Source organism: Heptranchias perlo, chromosome 36, assembly GCF_035084215.1.
Source record: "Heptranchias perlo isolate sHepPer1 chromosome 36, sHepPer1.hap1, whole genome shotgun sequence".
Taxonomy (NCBI): Eukaryota; Metazoa; Chordata; class Chondrichthyes; order Hexanchiformes; family Hexanchidae; genus Heptranchias; species Heptranchias perlo.
In genome coordinates this window covers 19,356,345-19,372,624 of record NC_090360.1, presented here as the reverse complement: position 1 = coordinate 19,372,624, position 16,280 = coordinate 19,356,345, and the positions used below count along the sequence as shown (strand labels likewise).

The 16,280-nt window shown below is 40.1% G+C and overlaps 1 protein-coding gene across 2 annotated transcripts in view; it reads left to right on the top strand.

Moving 5' to 3' along the window:
• The window catches only part of bmpr1aa (bone morphogenetic protein receptor, type IAa), a 223,209-nt gene that overhangs the window by 87,830 nt on the left and 119,099 nt on the right, over window positions 1–16,280 (top strand). The window contains exons 2-3 of one of the 2 annotated variants that reach the window (XM_067972693.1): window positions 2,610–2,731; window positions 6,228–6,307. The gene's annotated coding sequence lies outside the window, so the exon portion shown is untranslated. The remainder of the gene's footprint in view (window positions 1–2,609; window positions 2,732–6,227; window positions 6,308–16,280) is intronic. The other variant, XM_067972692.1, reaches the window with a different exon arrangement.

Genomic DNA, 16,280 nt, shown 5'->3' with positions numbered 1-16,280 from the left:
TTCTCTCTTGTCAAAAAAAACTCAGCCCTTTCCCTTTGTATTGGTGGTTCTTCCATTAGGGAAAATGGCACTTTGTACCTAGATAGAGCCTTTGGACACTAACTCAAAAATAAAGCTGATCATGGTACCTTAGCTGAGTCCTTGGATCCTGACACTAGCAAAAAGAGCAAAGGTGGAACAAGAATTTAAAAAGCACCATCTGGTATACCCTCACAAATGCACCCAAGAAACAGAGCAATCGCCGACAGAGAGAGAGAAGCAATCCATACACACAGCTGTCTTTGGTTTTCAGTTGGGTATATTAGAAGCATTGCAGACACCAAGCTGTCTTTGTCAGCCAGCTGGGCACACATATGGGGGGGAAAAGAGAATTGGCTGGATTTGATCTCCAGTGTACCTGGGCCAATCCAGGCGCAACTAGTCCACAGACCTGCAATTACAGAAAATTACGGTCAGAGGAGAGGTTGGCGGCTCTACCTGCTACCAGAGGATGTGAACATACTTGATGTGCTGCAATCCATTCTCTTGCAGATGGACGCGGAAATTGTTCAAATAGCATTTCTCCAGTACAAAATCACGCTACTTGCCAAATTTGCCTTGGGCTCCAACCCGATTATGACAGCTTAGAACTAACAAAATGGCAAATATGAAACCAAGCAAAGTCTCCAAAAAGCACCCAGAAACGCATAAGTCAAAGAAAATCTATCTTCGCCTGCAGGATTACACCATGATGCATCTGGGCTTGCCCCCCCCCCCCCAAGGGAAGTAGCTGGGAAAATATAAGATGGCTCTAATTTAGAGCACCAAGTATGTAGGTAACATTTCTGGCCTCTCCCAACAGGGGGAACAACAATACCACTTCTGAGATTATTATAAACAAGCACCTGTGGGCAACAGAAATTAGTCACTCCTATATCTCAGGGTGAAGCTATTCAGTAGCTGAGCCCTTGCCTACAGGGAGGAACCAAGGAGGAGCTGTTCAGCTGACAGCCCTTGGTTCAGCCATTCCCAGCGTCCTTAAAGTTACAAAATTCCAATCAGCCTCACCAGTCTTAGCAGTAGGCTGTCTCCAAGGAGGCACTGCTTTTCTACCTATCAGGAGACGGCAAAAAATGTATACAAATCGATAGCAGCAGGAGGGAGTCGGGGCACAAATTGAAACCCTAAAGAACCCATGTGGAATTGAAAAATGAGCATGAAGGGTTTGATAAAATGCTCGATGACTAGTTGGTGAAGATTTTCTGATGGTGGATATTAAGTACCGTATTCAGTATCAAATGTGTGTGTGCCTTGGGATTTTGACATTATTGAAGCAGAGGTTCTGATGGGGCTAAAAAGCAATTAACTCCCTAAAGCAGGTAAACCATACCCAGGGTACTTGAGAGACCAAGAAAAAGATTTGGTGAAGCGCTGATAGTTTTAAGACCCAACGAATTCTGAAGAGGTTTCAACAGAAGAGGTTTCAATAGATGCAGGTGCCTGACTCAAAAAGTGCAACAAAGCCACATCTGACAACTACATGAACATTCACTTGATCTCAATAATCAGAAAACTAATAGAATCAATAATCAGAAGCAACACAGAAGCATGCCTGTATGAAAGTAGGTCTTTTGGCATCTCCACATGTATGAAAGTAATGTAATATGTGATGACCAGCTTTGCCTGATGAACTTCAAACTTGTTTGAGAGTGGCATCTCAGATTGGCAGGGCAAAAGCATATGATGCGGTGTATCAGAATTTCCAAAGGCTTTTGATAAAATTATTGCATGAAAGATTATTTTACAAACTAATGTCCATGGATATAAAGGGTAAGACCTGGAAATGGATTAATAACTGGCTAAAGAGGAGGAAGTAAAATGTAGCCATATGGGGAGCTAGGTCTTGAAGGGGGGAAGCTATTGAGTAGAGTTGCCCTATTAGTCTATGCTGGCACCCTTTTTGTTCTCAGCATACATATATGGATGAACTGCCTCTATTGAGCAGGTCTTGAGATTTTATATGGCATGAATGTGTGTGACCAGCATGGCATAATGATGAAAAATGATTGGGTTTTCTTAACCCTTATTTCCCCAAAACTAATTGCACTTGACTATGTTCTTGCAGTTGTAACATATGCCTGTCCTTCAAAGAATAAAGGAGACCCTGCAAGTTAGTTAATCTCTCTGAAACTTAACCATAAGCTAAAATTTTAATAATATTGGATGGAGCTGGTTTATGAAGGAAAAAACTACAAAGCTATAACTGAAATAAAAACTGAAAATATTGTTAATTCGTAGCAGGTCTTTTGGCATCTGGAGAAAAGACAGGTTAATATTTCCAGTGAAGACCCATTTGTAATATGTTTATAAAATTACTTGGTACTCTGTTTCATTCAAATTTGAAGAATGGAGTTCAGACCAGTGTTCCTTGTGCTGCACTTTGAATGATGGGAGGAGGAGAATGGTAATAGCAAACTAAGAACTTTTTTGTACCCAGACTTGCAACTCTTTGACAATGATTGACCACAGATCTTCGTAGATGTACATAATGCAACTTCTGCCTTCAATGTTAGGAAGTCATTGTTTAATCAAATTGCCTATTTACAAAAATTTTTTTTTTCTCTCTGCAGGTTTTTTGAATTCTTTTTCAGTTCTTTTGACTCTTACTACAGTGGACATAGAAGATTACTTATGTTGTGCTTCAAAGTGCAGTGTGAAATGTGCAAGTTCCTTAATTTTTTTCTCACATCGGGTAAGGCTGACTGATTTTATCACATTTGCAATGAATTATACTTCAGGTGACTTGGAAAATGTTTAGCACCATCTGTTTTCATTTTAGCAATTTAATGCCCTTTGTACACTACAGCAGAAGTGCTCAGCAACTTTTGATTTGAGGGCTACAATCCCAAACAATGACTTGCTCGAGGGCACTTTCATAGACCCACCCTGTGCTCATTTTTATGAATAGCTAATGCGCCATAAAAACAAATAGAAAAAGCCAATTAAAAAAACAAAAACATTAAACCAAGAACATAGTTTTTACTTAGCATTGATAAGGTATAATGCATATATTTTTCTGAACTATATTTGTCAAGAACTATATTGCCAACATTTGTTTTTACAAGCAAATAATTTGAAGTTTGGTTGTAGATCAGATAATGAAAATCTTGTCAGCCCTATACTATAGCACCTACTCCACCCAAATACCAAAATGACAGGGTGGACACCTGCCTTCACAGAGCTGTATCTCAGCTGTGGGCTCCCAGCAATACCAGGTGGCTTACTTTTTATGCTGCTTGACATCCAATCTCGATGAGGAGCATTGAAACTCGACCAATCAGTAACAGTTGGCACTGAATTTTCAGTTTTGGAGTTGGACGAAGAACCAAAAAGGCATTCTACTATTATGGAACTATGTAGAACTTCTTTCTACTGAGATAATGGCTGTGTGAGTTGGGACTTCAGCTCTTCCACTTAAGCAGCAAAGTTATATAATGCTGGAAAATTACAAGAGGAAAGTTTGGGAGAAAAGACATATAATATCCTTCCCAAATTCCATGTGCCAAAATACATGCTAAAAAAAAGGCATGCCTTTTCTCTATCTCTTTCCTTCTGGTGTCCTTTATGCAGTGCAATCAACATACTTGGTTTCTCTCAGCTGTGAATGCTGTTTTGTGCAAGTGTTTCATTCAATAAGATTACACAAATTATTAGAAACCATTCTGTTGATCGCTCTCATGGGATGCTTGGCCAGCAGAATGAAGAGCCTATTCTACTGGATACTGAATACGTGTAGTAATTGGCCAGTAGAATGGTCTCTGATGTTTTCTGCAGCATTTTTGTGCCTCAAACCCACAAATCTCAATCAGGTGATGTGCATATTAGAATCTGGGCCCGACATTGGGAATTGGGAGAGGCGGAAGGATCGACATTGACATCAGGACCGGAAGCCTTGAGATAGTTGTTGGGTCAGGAAACGGAATTTTAGAGAAGGAGTAATTGTGAGTTCGTTCTTAGAATTTACTCCTCAAATCTGCAACATTTAATGTCAGATGTCACATTTATTATCATTTAACAGCCGGTACTTATGACAAAACTGTGCGAGTTTTAACCGGACAATTCAAGTTCAGTTTTACAGGTTGATCAGACCTTAATCGAATTCTAAAGTATAATTCCAACACCCACTTTTTATACCTATTTTTCCATCCCTTCTACATGTCAATACACGTTTCATACAACTCCATAATTTTAATGAGCTTGTCTCTGAACAAATTCTCTCCGTAGACTGGTACAACTCCCCAATTTTGTTATCTTATTAATAGTTTCACTTTTGTTACTATTCTACCAAGTAAAACTTCCAATTAGAAATCTGTACCATTCCATACCAATCTCCTGCTTCTGAAAAGGATGATGTAGTCCCTTTTGCAGAACTTGTTATCAACTAATTAAAGCTCTTTGAAATATATGCTCTTGAATGTCTTTTAATTAGGTTTATTGCCTAAACTGACCATTGCTTTAAGGTTAGTCTTAATTCAACAGCTCAGTTGTCACTATCTAAATTGACTTATACGTCCTCACTTAACAGGCAAAAGCTAAAGGTTACTAAGTACTTAAGTACAATATATGGAGACATCATTAGCAGACTTCAAGACAGTCTGATTAACCCTTTCCTTACAGGAGGAATGGGCAGAAAGCTGCAGTAGGGCGCGAAAGGGCCATAGTTGGCTCACAGTAGTATTCTTGCCTGTGAGTGCAAGAATGCTATTGCAGACAGTTATATAGCGTAAACAACCCATTGCCATTGGAGGCACTGCATTAAATTTGGGTGGAGTTGTTGCTTGTCACCTCTCAAAATGCATCCAGGACAAAGCTACATGCACTGCCAGTGGCACTTGTGCCTGAGAAGCCATCTTGACTCTGGTTATGGGCATGCTGAGTTCTCAGTCGGTTTGTCCAGGCCATAAATGAAGATTCCACATTTCTGGCTTGCACAAACTAACCCCAGACATTAGGTAAGGTCCTTTCCAGAAATGCAATCTTGTGTGTGTACAGTTGTCCCATTGCCCAATCTATCCCGCAGTATAAACAGAAATTCAGCCATAATGGGAATCTGCACAATTGCATTAGATGTAGTTCTGTAATATAAAAAGGCATAAAATTAAGTGTACTAATATTGGACCGGAGGCATTGGAAAGTACAGGAAAGTGGAGAGTGAATCGACAGCTATTTTGCTAAGTTTTTTTACACTCCATTAATGAAGTCATGGCCCCAATTAAGGTTCCTTATTGTGATTTTTTTTTTTGGTTTATAGTTTTGAAAATATTCAGGGATGCTGTGCAATTTCAAATTGTTATGTGAAAGACATTTGTTTTGTTTGTGGGATGTGGACGATGCTGGCAAGGCCAGATTTATTGCCCATCCCTAGTTGTCCATAGAATGTAGTGTGGGCCTTCTTGAACCGCTGTAGTCCTTGTGGTTATGGTGCTCCAACAGTGGTGTTAGGTAGGAAATTCCAGGATTTTGACTCTGCCACAAAAAAGGAACAGCGATATATGTCCAAGTCAGGATAACGTGTGACTTGGAGGGGAACTGGGAGATGGTGGAGTTCCCATAACATTGCTGTTTCTTGTCCTTCTTGGTGATAGAGGTTGCAGGGGAGGAATATGCTGTCAAAGTAAATTTGGTAAATTGCTGGAGTGCAGCCTGTAGAACATACGTACTGCAGCCACTGTGCACCGATGGTGATGTGGGTGGATATTGATTCCAGCGACAGGGGCATTGTATATGATGTTTCATTATAAGTTTAAATATCCCATTTATGTTTATGAAACCTAGATTATCTATCAGATAATTGAAAATCCCCAAATTAGACTGCTGATTGCTGCTCTGAATTTTGAACGTACTACTTCTCTGCCTCTATTCTGTTCGGCAGCAGTCCTGTCCATTGCTTTGTTCCTTGTGCCAAGGTTAGCTGATTTGGCTAAAAATTCTCCACTTGCAACTCAAGCTCCTGGCCCCACTAGACACAGCCAAAAATGCTTCTCCTGATACTAACTTGAGCATACTGTAGGTTGCCAATAGGATTGCGGGAGGCAATCACTTATGTAGTTGACCATGGTTGGCATTGGAGATGCACTGGCACTCGAAGGTCTGTCGTGGCAGTTATGGGCTATTGAGTGGGGGAGGCTTAGAGTTTGGAGGGCAGTTGATGAGTCAGCTTTTCCAATGGCAACTGATCCTATTGACAGGAACAAAACGGAGATGACTGAAGGAAAAAACTGCTGGTATCCTCAACTCTCCCAGATCTTGTGGATAATCAAGAATGCAGGTAATGGAATCACTGATAATTGAGGATCAACTGTACTTTTTAACTGCTTTGGCCTGATGTTCTCCCATGGCTTAATTTTCTCTGTCATTATGAAATGTGAAATAAAATTCAAAGCCTGAGTTTGTCGGGGGAGGAGGTTGAAAAATGTAGGAATCAAGGAAAATTATGAATTAAAAACTATGCCAAAAACACATCCTTATGCACAATTTCTCCAGAAGACCTGCACGAAACATATCAAGCAATAGTTTAACAATGATTGAAAATAAAATTCCATCTTTAGTTCTTAAACACTGAAGCTATAGTACTTACTGGCCAAAATATGACCTTTGTCTGTCAGTTAGTAAACTAAGAATGTTGCATCCAAGGTCCCTAGAATTCTTTGGCATGTCGATACCGATACTTACGGCAAATCGACCAAATTCTGCTGCATGAAAATGTCGATTCTCTGGAAAGCTACCAGAGATGTAGAAGGGACTCTTGTCCATATGGAAGCCTGCGGCGCAAAAAGTGTCCCGGCCCCAAGAGGAATCTTGCTGCAGCCAGCCACTAGGAGTGTAGATAGTGCACAGTGCTCCAAAAAAGTAGAGAAAAATCCAAAATAATAATTATAGTTCTAGCTGTTATATTTCTAATATTTAAAGATATTTCCCTTTCATTTACATCAAGTGTGAACCATTGTTTCCATTTGTTTTTCTCAATTGTGGAAAATACAGCTGTCTCTTCATACATGAAGTGGATCCCTAAACACAATACAATATAGAACTGATGATTTCCCATCATTGTTGATTGGAAAAGTATTTTGTTTTAATTGGCCACAGAATTTTTTTAAGATTACAATAGTACAATTATACAGTCTTACGAAATGAAATCCAAAATGCTGTATTTTCTGCAGTCGTAACCTGATACGGTCAATCTGCTTTTGCCAATCAAAAACAAAACTAGATCTGTGCTTGACTCAGACTTGTGCTTGTGGACTACCATAGGACTACTTCTGCTTACCAGCTGTAACAATCACAAATGCAGTTGGTAGTGCAGTTATAACTATCAAGAGCAGGAGCGGTACAAAGAGCAAGTTCCAAAGTACTCCGAGCAAGTTGCGGGGTGTGGGGGGTGCGGTGCCATGGACAAATTCTGCATTGAGGGAGAAATTCTGTGGTGCTTTCCACATTTGCAGAATACCAGGGACCCTAGCTATGTCACAGTAATGTTGTGGTCTGAAATGTCCCTGATCTGAGGTTGAGTCGTTAATGTCTGATGAAATGGGATGAAAACATTGCAGTGGTCAAATAGTGACATTCGCCATCCAAGCTCCCACATGAGGAATGATCACTTTGGCGAGGGCTGCAGATACCCATGGAGCTATATGCCAGACCTGCAACTCCCCACCCACAAATTCTCTTCCTCCAATTCTTGTACATTACTCCATCCCTTAGTTCCTCCGTTGGTGACTGTGGCTTAAGCCGTCTAGGCCACATACTCTGGAATTCCCTCCCTAAACCTCTCCACCTCCCTCTTCTCCTTTAAGACCCTCCTTAAAGACCACCTCTTTAACCAAGTTTTTGCCACCCCTCCTAATATTTCCCAATTTTCCTTGGTGTCCATTTTGGTCTGATTGTGCCTCTGTAAAGCACCTTGGGATGTTTTTCTATGTTAAAGGTTCTATATAAATGCATGTTGTTGTTATGTTCCACCATGCGTTGATGCTTTTGGGAGAGAAGGGAAAATCTGGGGGTGGTGGAGGATATATTATATTATTGCCAAATGCAGGGAAGAACTCATTAGCTGCATCTAGTGGAAGAGATTGAGCATTATTGTAGCACACTACTACACCCTGATGTTATCAAATCTGCAAGTTGTATGTCCTCAAAAATATTTTCAACTTTTTATATTTTGGCACATTTATAAAGTGATTATAGGATTCTCTTTTTTAATTTCCTTCCCTGCCAAAAAATTCAAAGAATTAATACATGCCTAGTAATTAATATTTTAGACTGTAAGAATTCAACTTTACCTTCACTGAAGGGGTTAAACTGAATGTTTTGTTAAATAATAAAGCAGTAATTTGCATCAGTTGCAGGTTTAACTTAGAACTCAGTCCAGTATTTCCTGAACTGTGCCTGATGTACACATAATAGAGTCCTTTGTATCGACTTGTTAAGCTTTAAAATTCTGAAAGCACTTTTAAGAGCACTAACCCGCACAGGTCAAACATCTCTTGAGAGTACCATGGTAGTTTTCAGACTAAAATGATGAAGAATGAGAGTTGTAAATAGTACAAGCTCTTAAGAGATGACTGATGGTGGTGTCAGGCAGGATTGCACGGACCATTTGAAGTGCAGTAGAGAATGGATTGGTGACCGAGAGTCTGGGCGGCTGAGTCTTGATTCAGAGGAAAATATCAGACTGTATAGAGTTGAGAGAATTAGAAATGTTTGGAGTTAGTAGTGTGCTAGTTTAAAATGCATTCGTTTTGAAAAGAATGATGGATCTGTGAAGTTTATGGGCAATATGGAGATTAATACATGTACTACTGCTGCCCAATAGGCAAGCAGGTATGCATGCGAATGGTCGTGTGTGGCCTTGTTTTCTTCCTGTAACGCCTCTTTGCAGTCTTAATTACAGCCCCAAGGATGCCAGATTTGGTTTTTGGGAGTCAGTTAAGCTCATCCATTCTCTCAAAAACAAATGGTTGATATGGTTATCTAGGGAACAGTTAGTTAGTACAGGATTATTGCTCAGATTGGGAGCTTGTTGGAAATTGAAGGAGGCAAATAATTTGCATTAAAAGTGGGTCCTATTTCAGAAATGTATTATACATGTTGATAAGACTGGTCTTTTTTAACGTGTGTTTGCAAACAAAATAAATTTATCCAGTCTTGTGTGGCAAACATTTCTAATTTTTCCTCAAGCTCCTTTGGGAATATAGCTAAGATTATATTGAACAAACAGGGTTGTTTAAAAATAAGTTCACTTACCATAATTATGTACTGATATATCCTGCAGTATATTTTCATTAAGCTATGAGTTCCTTGAGAGTACTTTGCTGTTTGCCTACATCGCACTCTGATGAGTACAGGTGATTGACAAGTCCGGAGAATGTGCCTGAGTTGAACTACCAGGAAGTGAGTGTTGTGGAGGAACCCCTTCAACAGCTTTCCTTCCTCCTTGCTGACCTGGTTCAGACCAACAGACTATATGTAAATACCTTGTACGTCTGGGATCCAAATGTCAGTATTACAGTTACCAGATCCTATTTGCTTTATGTTTGATGTTTTGATTGCATCATGATCAGAATCTTGGTTTGACCCTCTGTTGCTGTGTATAAAATTAGAATGTAGCAGCTTGAAATGTGACACATTTCCAGGGAATGCAGGAGAGCTTGAAGGGCTATCACTTAAGGCATGTGAAGTATTTACTGAAAGGAAGCCCAATAAATGAATAAAAAATGTGGTGGGAGATTTTTATCTTGCACTGTGTTTCATTGACAAATTATCAAATAATTTGAATTGAGCAACTTTGAATCAAGAGGAGTAGACTCTAATACTTCCAGAATATTGCATCTTTTCTTCAACTCATTGAGTATATTGAAACTTTAGGTTATTGTATCCAAGATATTCGACAAATCCTAGCCACCACAAAAATAGGTAGTCAATAAAATATCAGACATTCCTGGCTTTTCAAACAATTTGATTAGTTTCTGAGTTACATTAATAATAATAGTGGTAGGATTTTCTTTGAGCATGATAGTATTGAAGAGTATCTTGTGCACACGTTCTTCAATTTTAATTGCCCCAACTATCGGAAAGCATTCAGTTTTGTAGGTTAAAGTAGAGTTCAAGGAAAGCAAAAGCTGCAGCTTGAAGTGTGCAAATTAATGGGATCACTGATTTAGCCTTGTATGTTATCAGTAAGGATTCATGATGTATGCCTAAGTGGCCCACGAGGACAAAAAGCCTGGAATCCCCTTGCTCCCCACTGAAGCATCTCTTATTGAGATGTGTTCATGGTAGTTTTTAAAAATAAAATGTTTAAATGCAGTGTTTCATAATGACATTTCCATTTCCCATTATCGGCCATCCTTTTGGCCTCAGGGAATAAGATTGCTAAGTTGTGGGCATTTTTGTGCTGTTGAGCTGAAGTTGTATTTTTGTCTCCATTTGCTTCCCTGGAGAATTCCTATTTCTGAATGAACTAAAATTGTGCAAAAAATTATAGCTAGTTAGTCTCTAAAACCAAATATCTGCAGTCATGCCTTGCTGTTTTAATACAGGTTTTGAAAAATTATTTTTCTTTTCAGATGGTGGTCTTTTACTCTCTACTGACCCTTTTCAATTCAAGCAGCTCCTTGTTTTATGGAATGATCTTGACTGAAGCTGATCACTCTCTGTAAAACTCCCTGGCTTTCAATTCAGGCATCTCCTGGTTGCCTTGGATTTTGCATAGTCGTGGAGAAGTTAATGCTGATAAGTCTCTGGAGTCTTCAGCAATAAACTGAAATATGTAGCAGCCTGGATGATAGAATTAGACATCAGCTTTCAGCTTAACTGCAGAGGTAAATAGTTAACACATTTTAACCCAGAGCGGGAATCGGGCGGACAAGGCCAAGTCAAGCGGCAAACGCCCCTGACCTCAGTAGCGTGAGGCCTGGGGAATTATAACTCCTGGGCCTCATCTGCATGCTCCTGGTCAGTTGCCCACCCGAAACCTGCAAGATGTAGCAGCTGACCAGCGGGCAGGATCAGTAGGAGGTTGTCAGCAGGGACTGAAGGAATGGTCCCCGGCTCTTGGGTCACTCAGATAAGCACTCCTGCTCCTGGAGAGGGGAAAAAAAAGAAAAGTTTCAAGAAAATTTATCTCTTTGGGCCTCTTGTCGCCTCGGCTCCTCGTCCCTCTGACTTCACCAGACAGTCAATCCACTGGCTTTCCTGCTCAGGCCATTGGTTAAAATAACAGTCAGGCCCCAATGACATCATCGGAGCCTGATCTGCGGATTTAAAGAAGGACCCCGCCAGTTTCAGGCGGCTGTCCTTGCTGCCTGCTCAGAAAAGCAGGTTAAGATTCCAGACTGTGGGAATGGAGCGGGATGTTGGCGAGTAAGTCTCCTGGCCAATTTTAACTGCTTGCCCACCCAGTTTCTGCCAGGCAGGCAGGGTTAAAATCACCCCTATTGCAAAAAATACCCAGATTGTATTTCGTTTGAGAGTTTATTTAAACCACTGTTCAGCCTGGAGGTTTTAAACCTACCAGAAATTTTTTAAAATAAAAAGTCTCTAATATAAATCCCATCAAAGATTTTCAAATGCAAAAGCAGTTGTGTTCAGTGTGTATTTGTAAGGCAAAGCATTCTGATTGGCTCTAATGCCTTATTGACAAAAACCAACAATTCGATTCAAAATCAAACTAGTGAGCAACTGGCAACCACCAAAATCTTATCACCCGAAAAAAAAAAATTTCAAACTCCTTGGAGCAATCATATTTGTTTTTCACTATCCCATGCTATAGTGTAGGTTCCCCACTGTATACTCCTAAAAATAAGTTATTTGTAACATAAAAAAACCCACAAAAATTGAATAATTGTTGGGACAAGAAATTATCAACAATCTTGCCCAGTTCCATGTTCTAGTAGCTAAACTAACCTTACTGTGCATAAAGCCCCATCTCTCTTGGAATGCTCACACTTGCCTTCTGCTCAGTTTCCAGAGCTTGGCTGCTCAAGCTGGTCTTCCCAGCTGATGGTGTTGTCCCTCCAAATGTGTAAACTCAAGAGTTTCTTCTTTGCTGCTTTGGATCTTCCAGCATGATATGTACCAGCTCAGCCTCCTTTTTCTCCTCCTCCTCCACCTCCCCCCCCACCACCCCAAGAAAAAAGAGAGCCCATTGCTGTGCTTCAACTGAGCTGCCAGAACCAACAGTCTTAAAGGATTCCAGCATTTGTGCTCTGGGCTGCTTCCCATCACTTCTTCTGCCACACTTATGGGCGGTACCTAGGCTTGATTCCTGCTCAATGGGGATCGGGCCAATTTAGACTGCCAAAATAAAATCTATAGACAACTGAACTGACCTACAAAATTGAAGATATTTTAGTTTTTCTTCCAGTTGGGAAAGTGGACAAAAGTAGCCCCGAGGCCAGGAAAGTGGGAAACCCAGCAAGTGTGCGATCTAGATATCTTCAGGCACTCTCCAAGAATGTGGAGAAACTTAAAAAGAATATATGCAGTTCGGAGTCCTTGACTGACTGGCCTTTTAATGTGAGGATACAGACTGGGACATTGGCTGCAGCAGAATTCTTCATCACAAGTAACCATATCATCATTGACAATAACAAACTTTCTACAATGTACCATCTTTTACATAGAAAGATGGCTAACAGTGCTTCCCAGCAGAGTAAAAATGGATACTGAACGCAAGTGATAGATTTGGACAGGTGACCAAGGCATGTCAAATGGGTGTTCCTCCTCTGCTCCTTCTCAAACCTGAGCCCATTACCTCTCTCGCAATTCCCTCAGTCCTTCCTGGTTTGGCTTCCTATCCACTCCTCCTCTATATGTTGCACTATTTCTTCAACAGCCTTTACTTGTCTAATTTCAATGCATGGTGGTTCCTTTTACTATGTACTCTGGGGTCTTAAAAAGATTAGAAATAGAAATTTAGTACATCATTAAAGGACCATGTATAAGAGTCATCCAAAGACATTGAGAGATGTACTGAAGAGCGAGGAGAAAGAAGGGATGAAACTGATGGAGTGAATGAGCGAAACAGTGAGGAAAAAGAATGGGAGACACAAATACAGACACTACAAAGAGAAAAGCGTGAGTCAGAGGGTGAAAAGTGGAAAAAACTGATCCAGAGAGAATTAGAGACACTCGTATTTATTAACCATCCCTTATTGCACCAAGGGTATTAATAGTCAACCACATATTGTGCGACAAGAGTCACGTGTAGGCCAGACCGGGTAGCGAGTTCCCTTCCCTGAAGGAAATTAATGAATCACGTGGATTTATATCACAAAAGACAGCTTTCATGGTCATTGTTCTGGTGCTACCCCACAAATTACCAGATTAATTTCTCAAATTGCGATGATGGGATTTGGACTCACAATCTGCTGGTTGCTATATTATAACAGTAATTTCCCTGCATTACAATAGCATAGGGATTGGGCAGGAAATGGAGTTGAGGTCAAAGGTCAGCCATGATCTTACTGAATGGCGGAGCAGGCTCGAGGGGCGGTCAGGCCTACTCTTGCTCCTATTTCTTATGTGTTGAGATTTCAATATAGCTATAGTGACTAAACTTTTTTTTAAAAAGGTACTTCATTGACTATAAAGTGCTTTAGGATGTCCTGAGGTTGTGAAAGGCACTATCTAAATGCAAGTTCTTTCCTTTTCTCTTCCTTTTGCTAGTCCAGTATCATTAACCAGTCAGCTGCCTTACCTTTTGTAGACTGGATGTTAATATTCTACAATTAGGGCTGCAGTGCACAACTGGCCAATAAAGCATGCAATATTAAAATATATTTCAAACATATTTTCTTTCATGGCTTTTGTTAGCTTTAGGATCCTATTATACTGTAGACAATTAAGATACTAATTAAAGTTAATTAACAACTTGCCATGCTTTATTAGGCCACAGGGAACGTGTGCACGTAAGATACCACCTTATTGGGGAAACTAGGGATGAGCAATAAATGTGACCTTGCCAGCTTTGCCCAATCCCAAGAATATTTTTTTTTTTAAAAAGCAAATAGATGACATTTAATTAGTCAATAGTTATCAACTGTAAAATAAATGTTGAAATATTTAATGAGTAAACAAATGTCTAGAACAAGCAAAAATAAAGCGCAATACATGAATAATACTATAATTGGGTTCCCATGGGTTCCCAAATAGCTCAGTGGGCAAATGCACCATGTGGTATGACACTGAACCATGCAGATAAGGAAGGCTCGACTTCAATGCCTAGTTTGTGATATTAGCCAGTCTCAGTGGGGCATTATTGTTGGTATTTGTGTCCTTAGCCAAAGTTTTCCCACTCCTAACCACCATTGAGTGAACTTGCTGGAAAGTTTGCATGCGTGGACGTCAGGTGAGGAAAGACTTAGCTCACTGTTGATTGTTCTGTGGATGAATAGTCTGCCAGTACTCACTGTACAGGCTAACCCATGAAGAATGACTTCTTGGACAAGGTACAAGAGGACTACTGGTGCCCACAGAACTGTACACTACCATGGTTCAGCATCTTCAAGAGAGGAGGAAACTGGGTAGGGGAAAAAACTGCAAGAATCATAATATAAAAATTACATATATCTAAATCGTAAAACAATCCTTTAAAGGGAGAGGAAAATGGAGTATGAAATACTTTCCGTACAAAGTACCCTCCCCCCCGCCTGCTTTTGCTTCCCAGTCTTTGCTGAGTTAGCTGATCTCAGCCAGGGCAACACATTTCAAGCTACAATTTACACACTGATCCAGAATCTCCTGGAACTGGAAAAATACATTAATATCTATGTATCAGATGATGGCGAGCCTCTGACAATGGGCACATCCAGATGACTGCCCAGGCCAGTCTGAAGTGCCAGCTCCTATGCAAAGTGAATGAATGTGATTGAAGATGCATATGGAGCATCCTCATAATGTACAGCACCACAGCATCCGAAGAGGAAAATGGTGATCAATAATGTTAGTTTCCATGAAGACAAAATAAGATGTAACATTGTTTTTTTTGTAATGTATGGACTCTCAGATATTTCAGCGCAAAAGGAAGCCATTCAGTCCATTATGCCTGTGCTGGTGCGAGCTCCTTATTGGAGTTAATCTTATACCATTAGTCTGCTCATGCCGTACTCTAATATTTTTCTTCTTTAACATTTATCTAATTTCCTCCTAAACATTGTGATGAACTTGGCTTCAATGGCCACTTGTGGTTATGTATTCCATATTCTAATAACCTATTGCATGAAAAAAAATTCTTCTAACCTCCCCTTTGATGCTTTTAGTACTGATCTTAAATTTATATCCAATTCATGGACTAGTGGAAATCTTTCTCTATTTGTCTTTTAACACTTCTGTTACATTCCCCTTTTAACCTTCTCTGTTGTAGTGAATATGTCTTTGTTTTTCAAGTTTCTCCTCATAATCCTATCCTCTCATCACTGATGATATCTTGGTGAATCTGTAGTCCACTTTTTGCCCATGACTCCAATATCGTTTCTCTAATGAGGAATCCAGATCTGCACACATTGCTCTAGCTGTGGCCCCGACAATGGTTTTTACAGATTCATAACCTTGCTTTTGTATTCACTCGGTATAGAAAACCCAGAATCTAATTTTTTCTTTTTATGGCTTTTTCCTCCTGCGGTTGTGTTTGTCTTTGTACTCTTGGGTTTCTCTGTTCCTGCACTCTACTGTTCAGTGTTTATTTTCATTCTATTCTCTTCCTAAAATGTACTATGTTGTATTTATCTACATTGAATTGCTTTTGTCATACATTTTCTCCCTACCCTAATCTTTGTATGCTCTCTCATTCTTAATATTTTGGCCTGCTCTCTAAATTTGGGGATTGTTGAGAAATATGGATATTTTCCCTCACTATGGCTATGTTGAAATCTCAACACATAAGAAGTAGGAACAGGAGTAGGCCAGACTGCCCCTTGAGCCTGCTCCGCCATTCAATAAGATCATAGCTGATCTTCGACCTCAACTCCACTTTCCCGCTCGATCCATATCCCTTAGAGTCCAAAAAATCTATCGATCTCAGTCTTGAATATACTCTATGTCTGAGCGTCCACAGCCCTCTTGGGTAGAGAATTCCAAAGACTCATAACCCTCTGAGTGAAGAACACTGATCCCTGGGGCACATCACTGGCAGCGTCCAGTTAATTTGAGAAACATCTACTCACCTCTGGTCTCTGCCTTCAGCTATCCTCTATTCATGCTATCACTTTACCTTTAATATCATGGCCCGAATCTTCGCAACC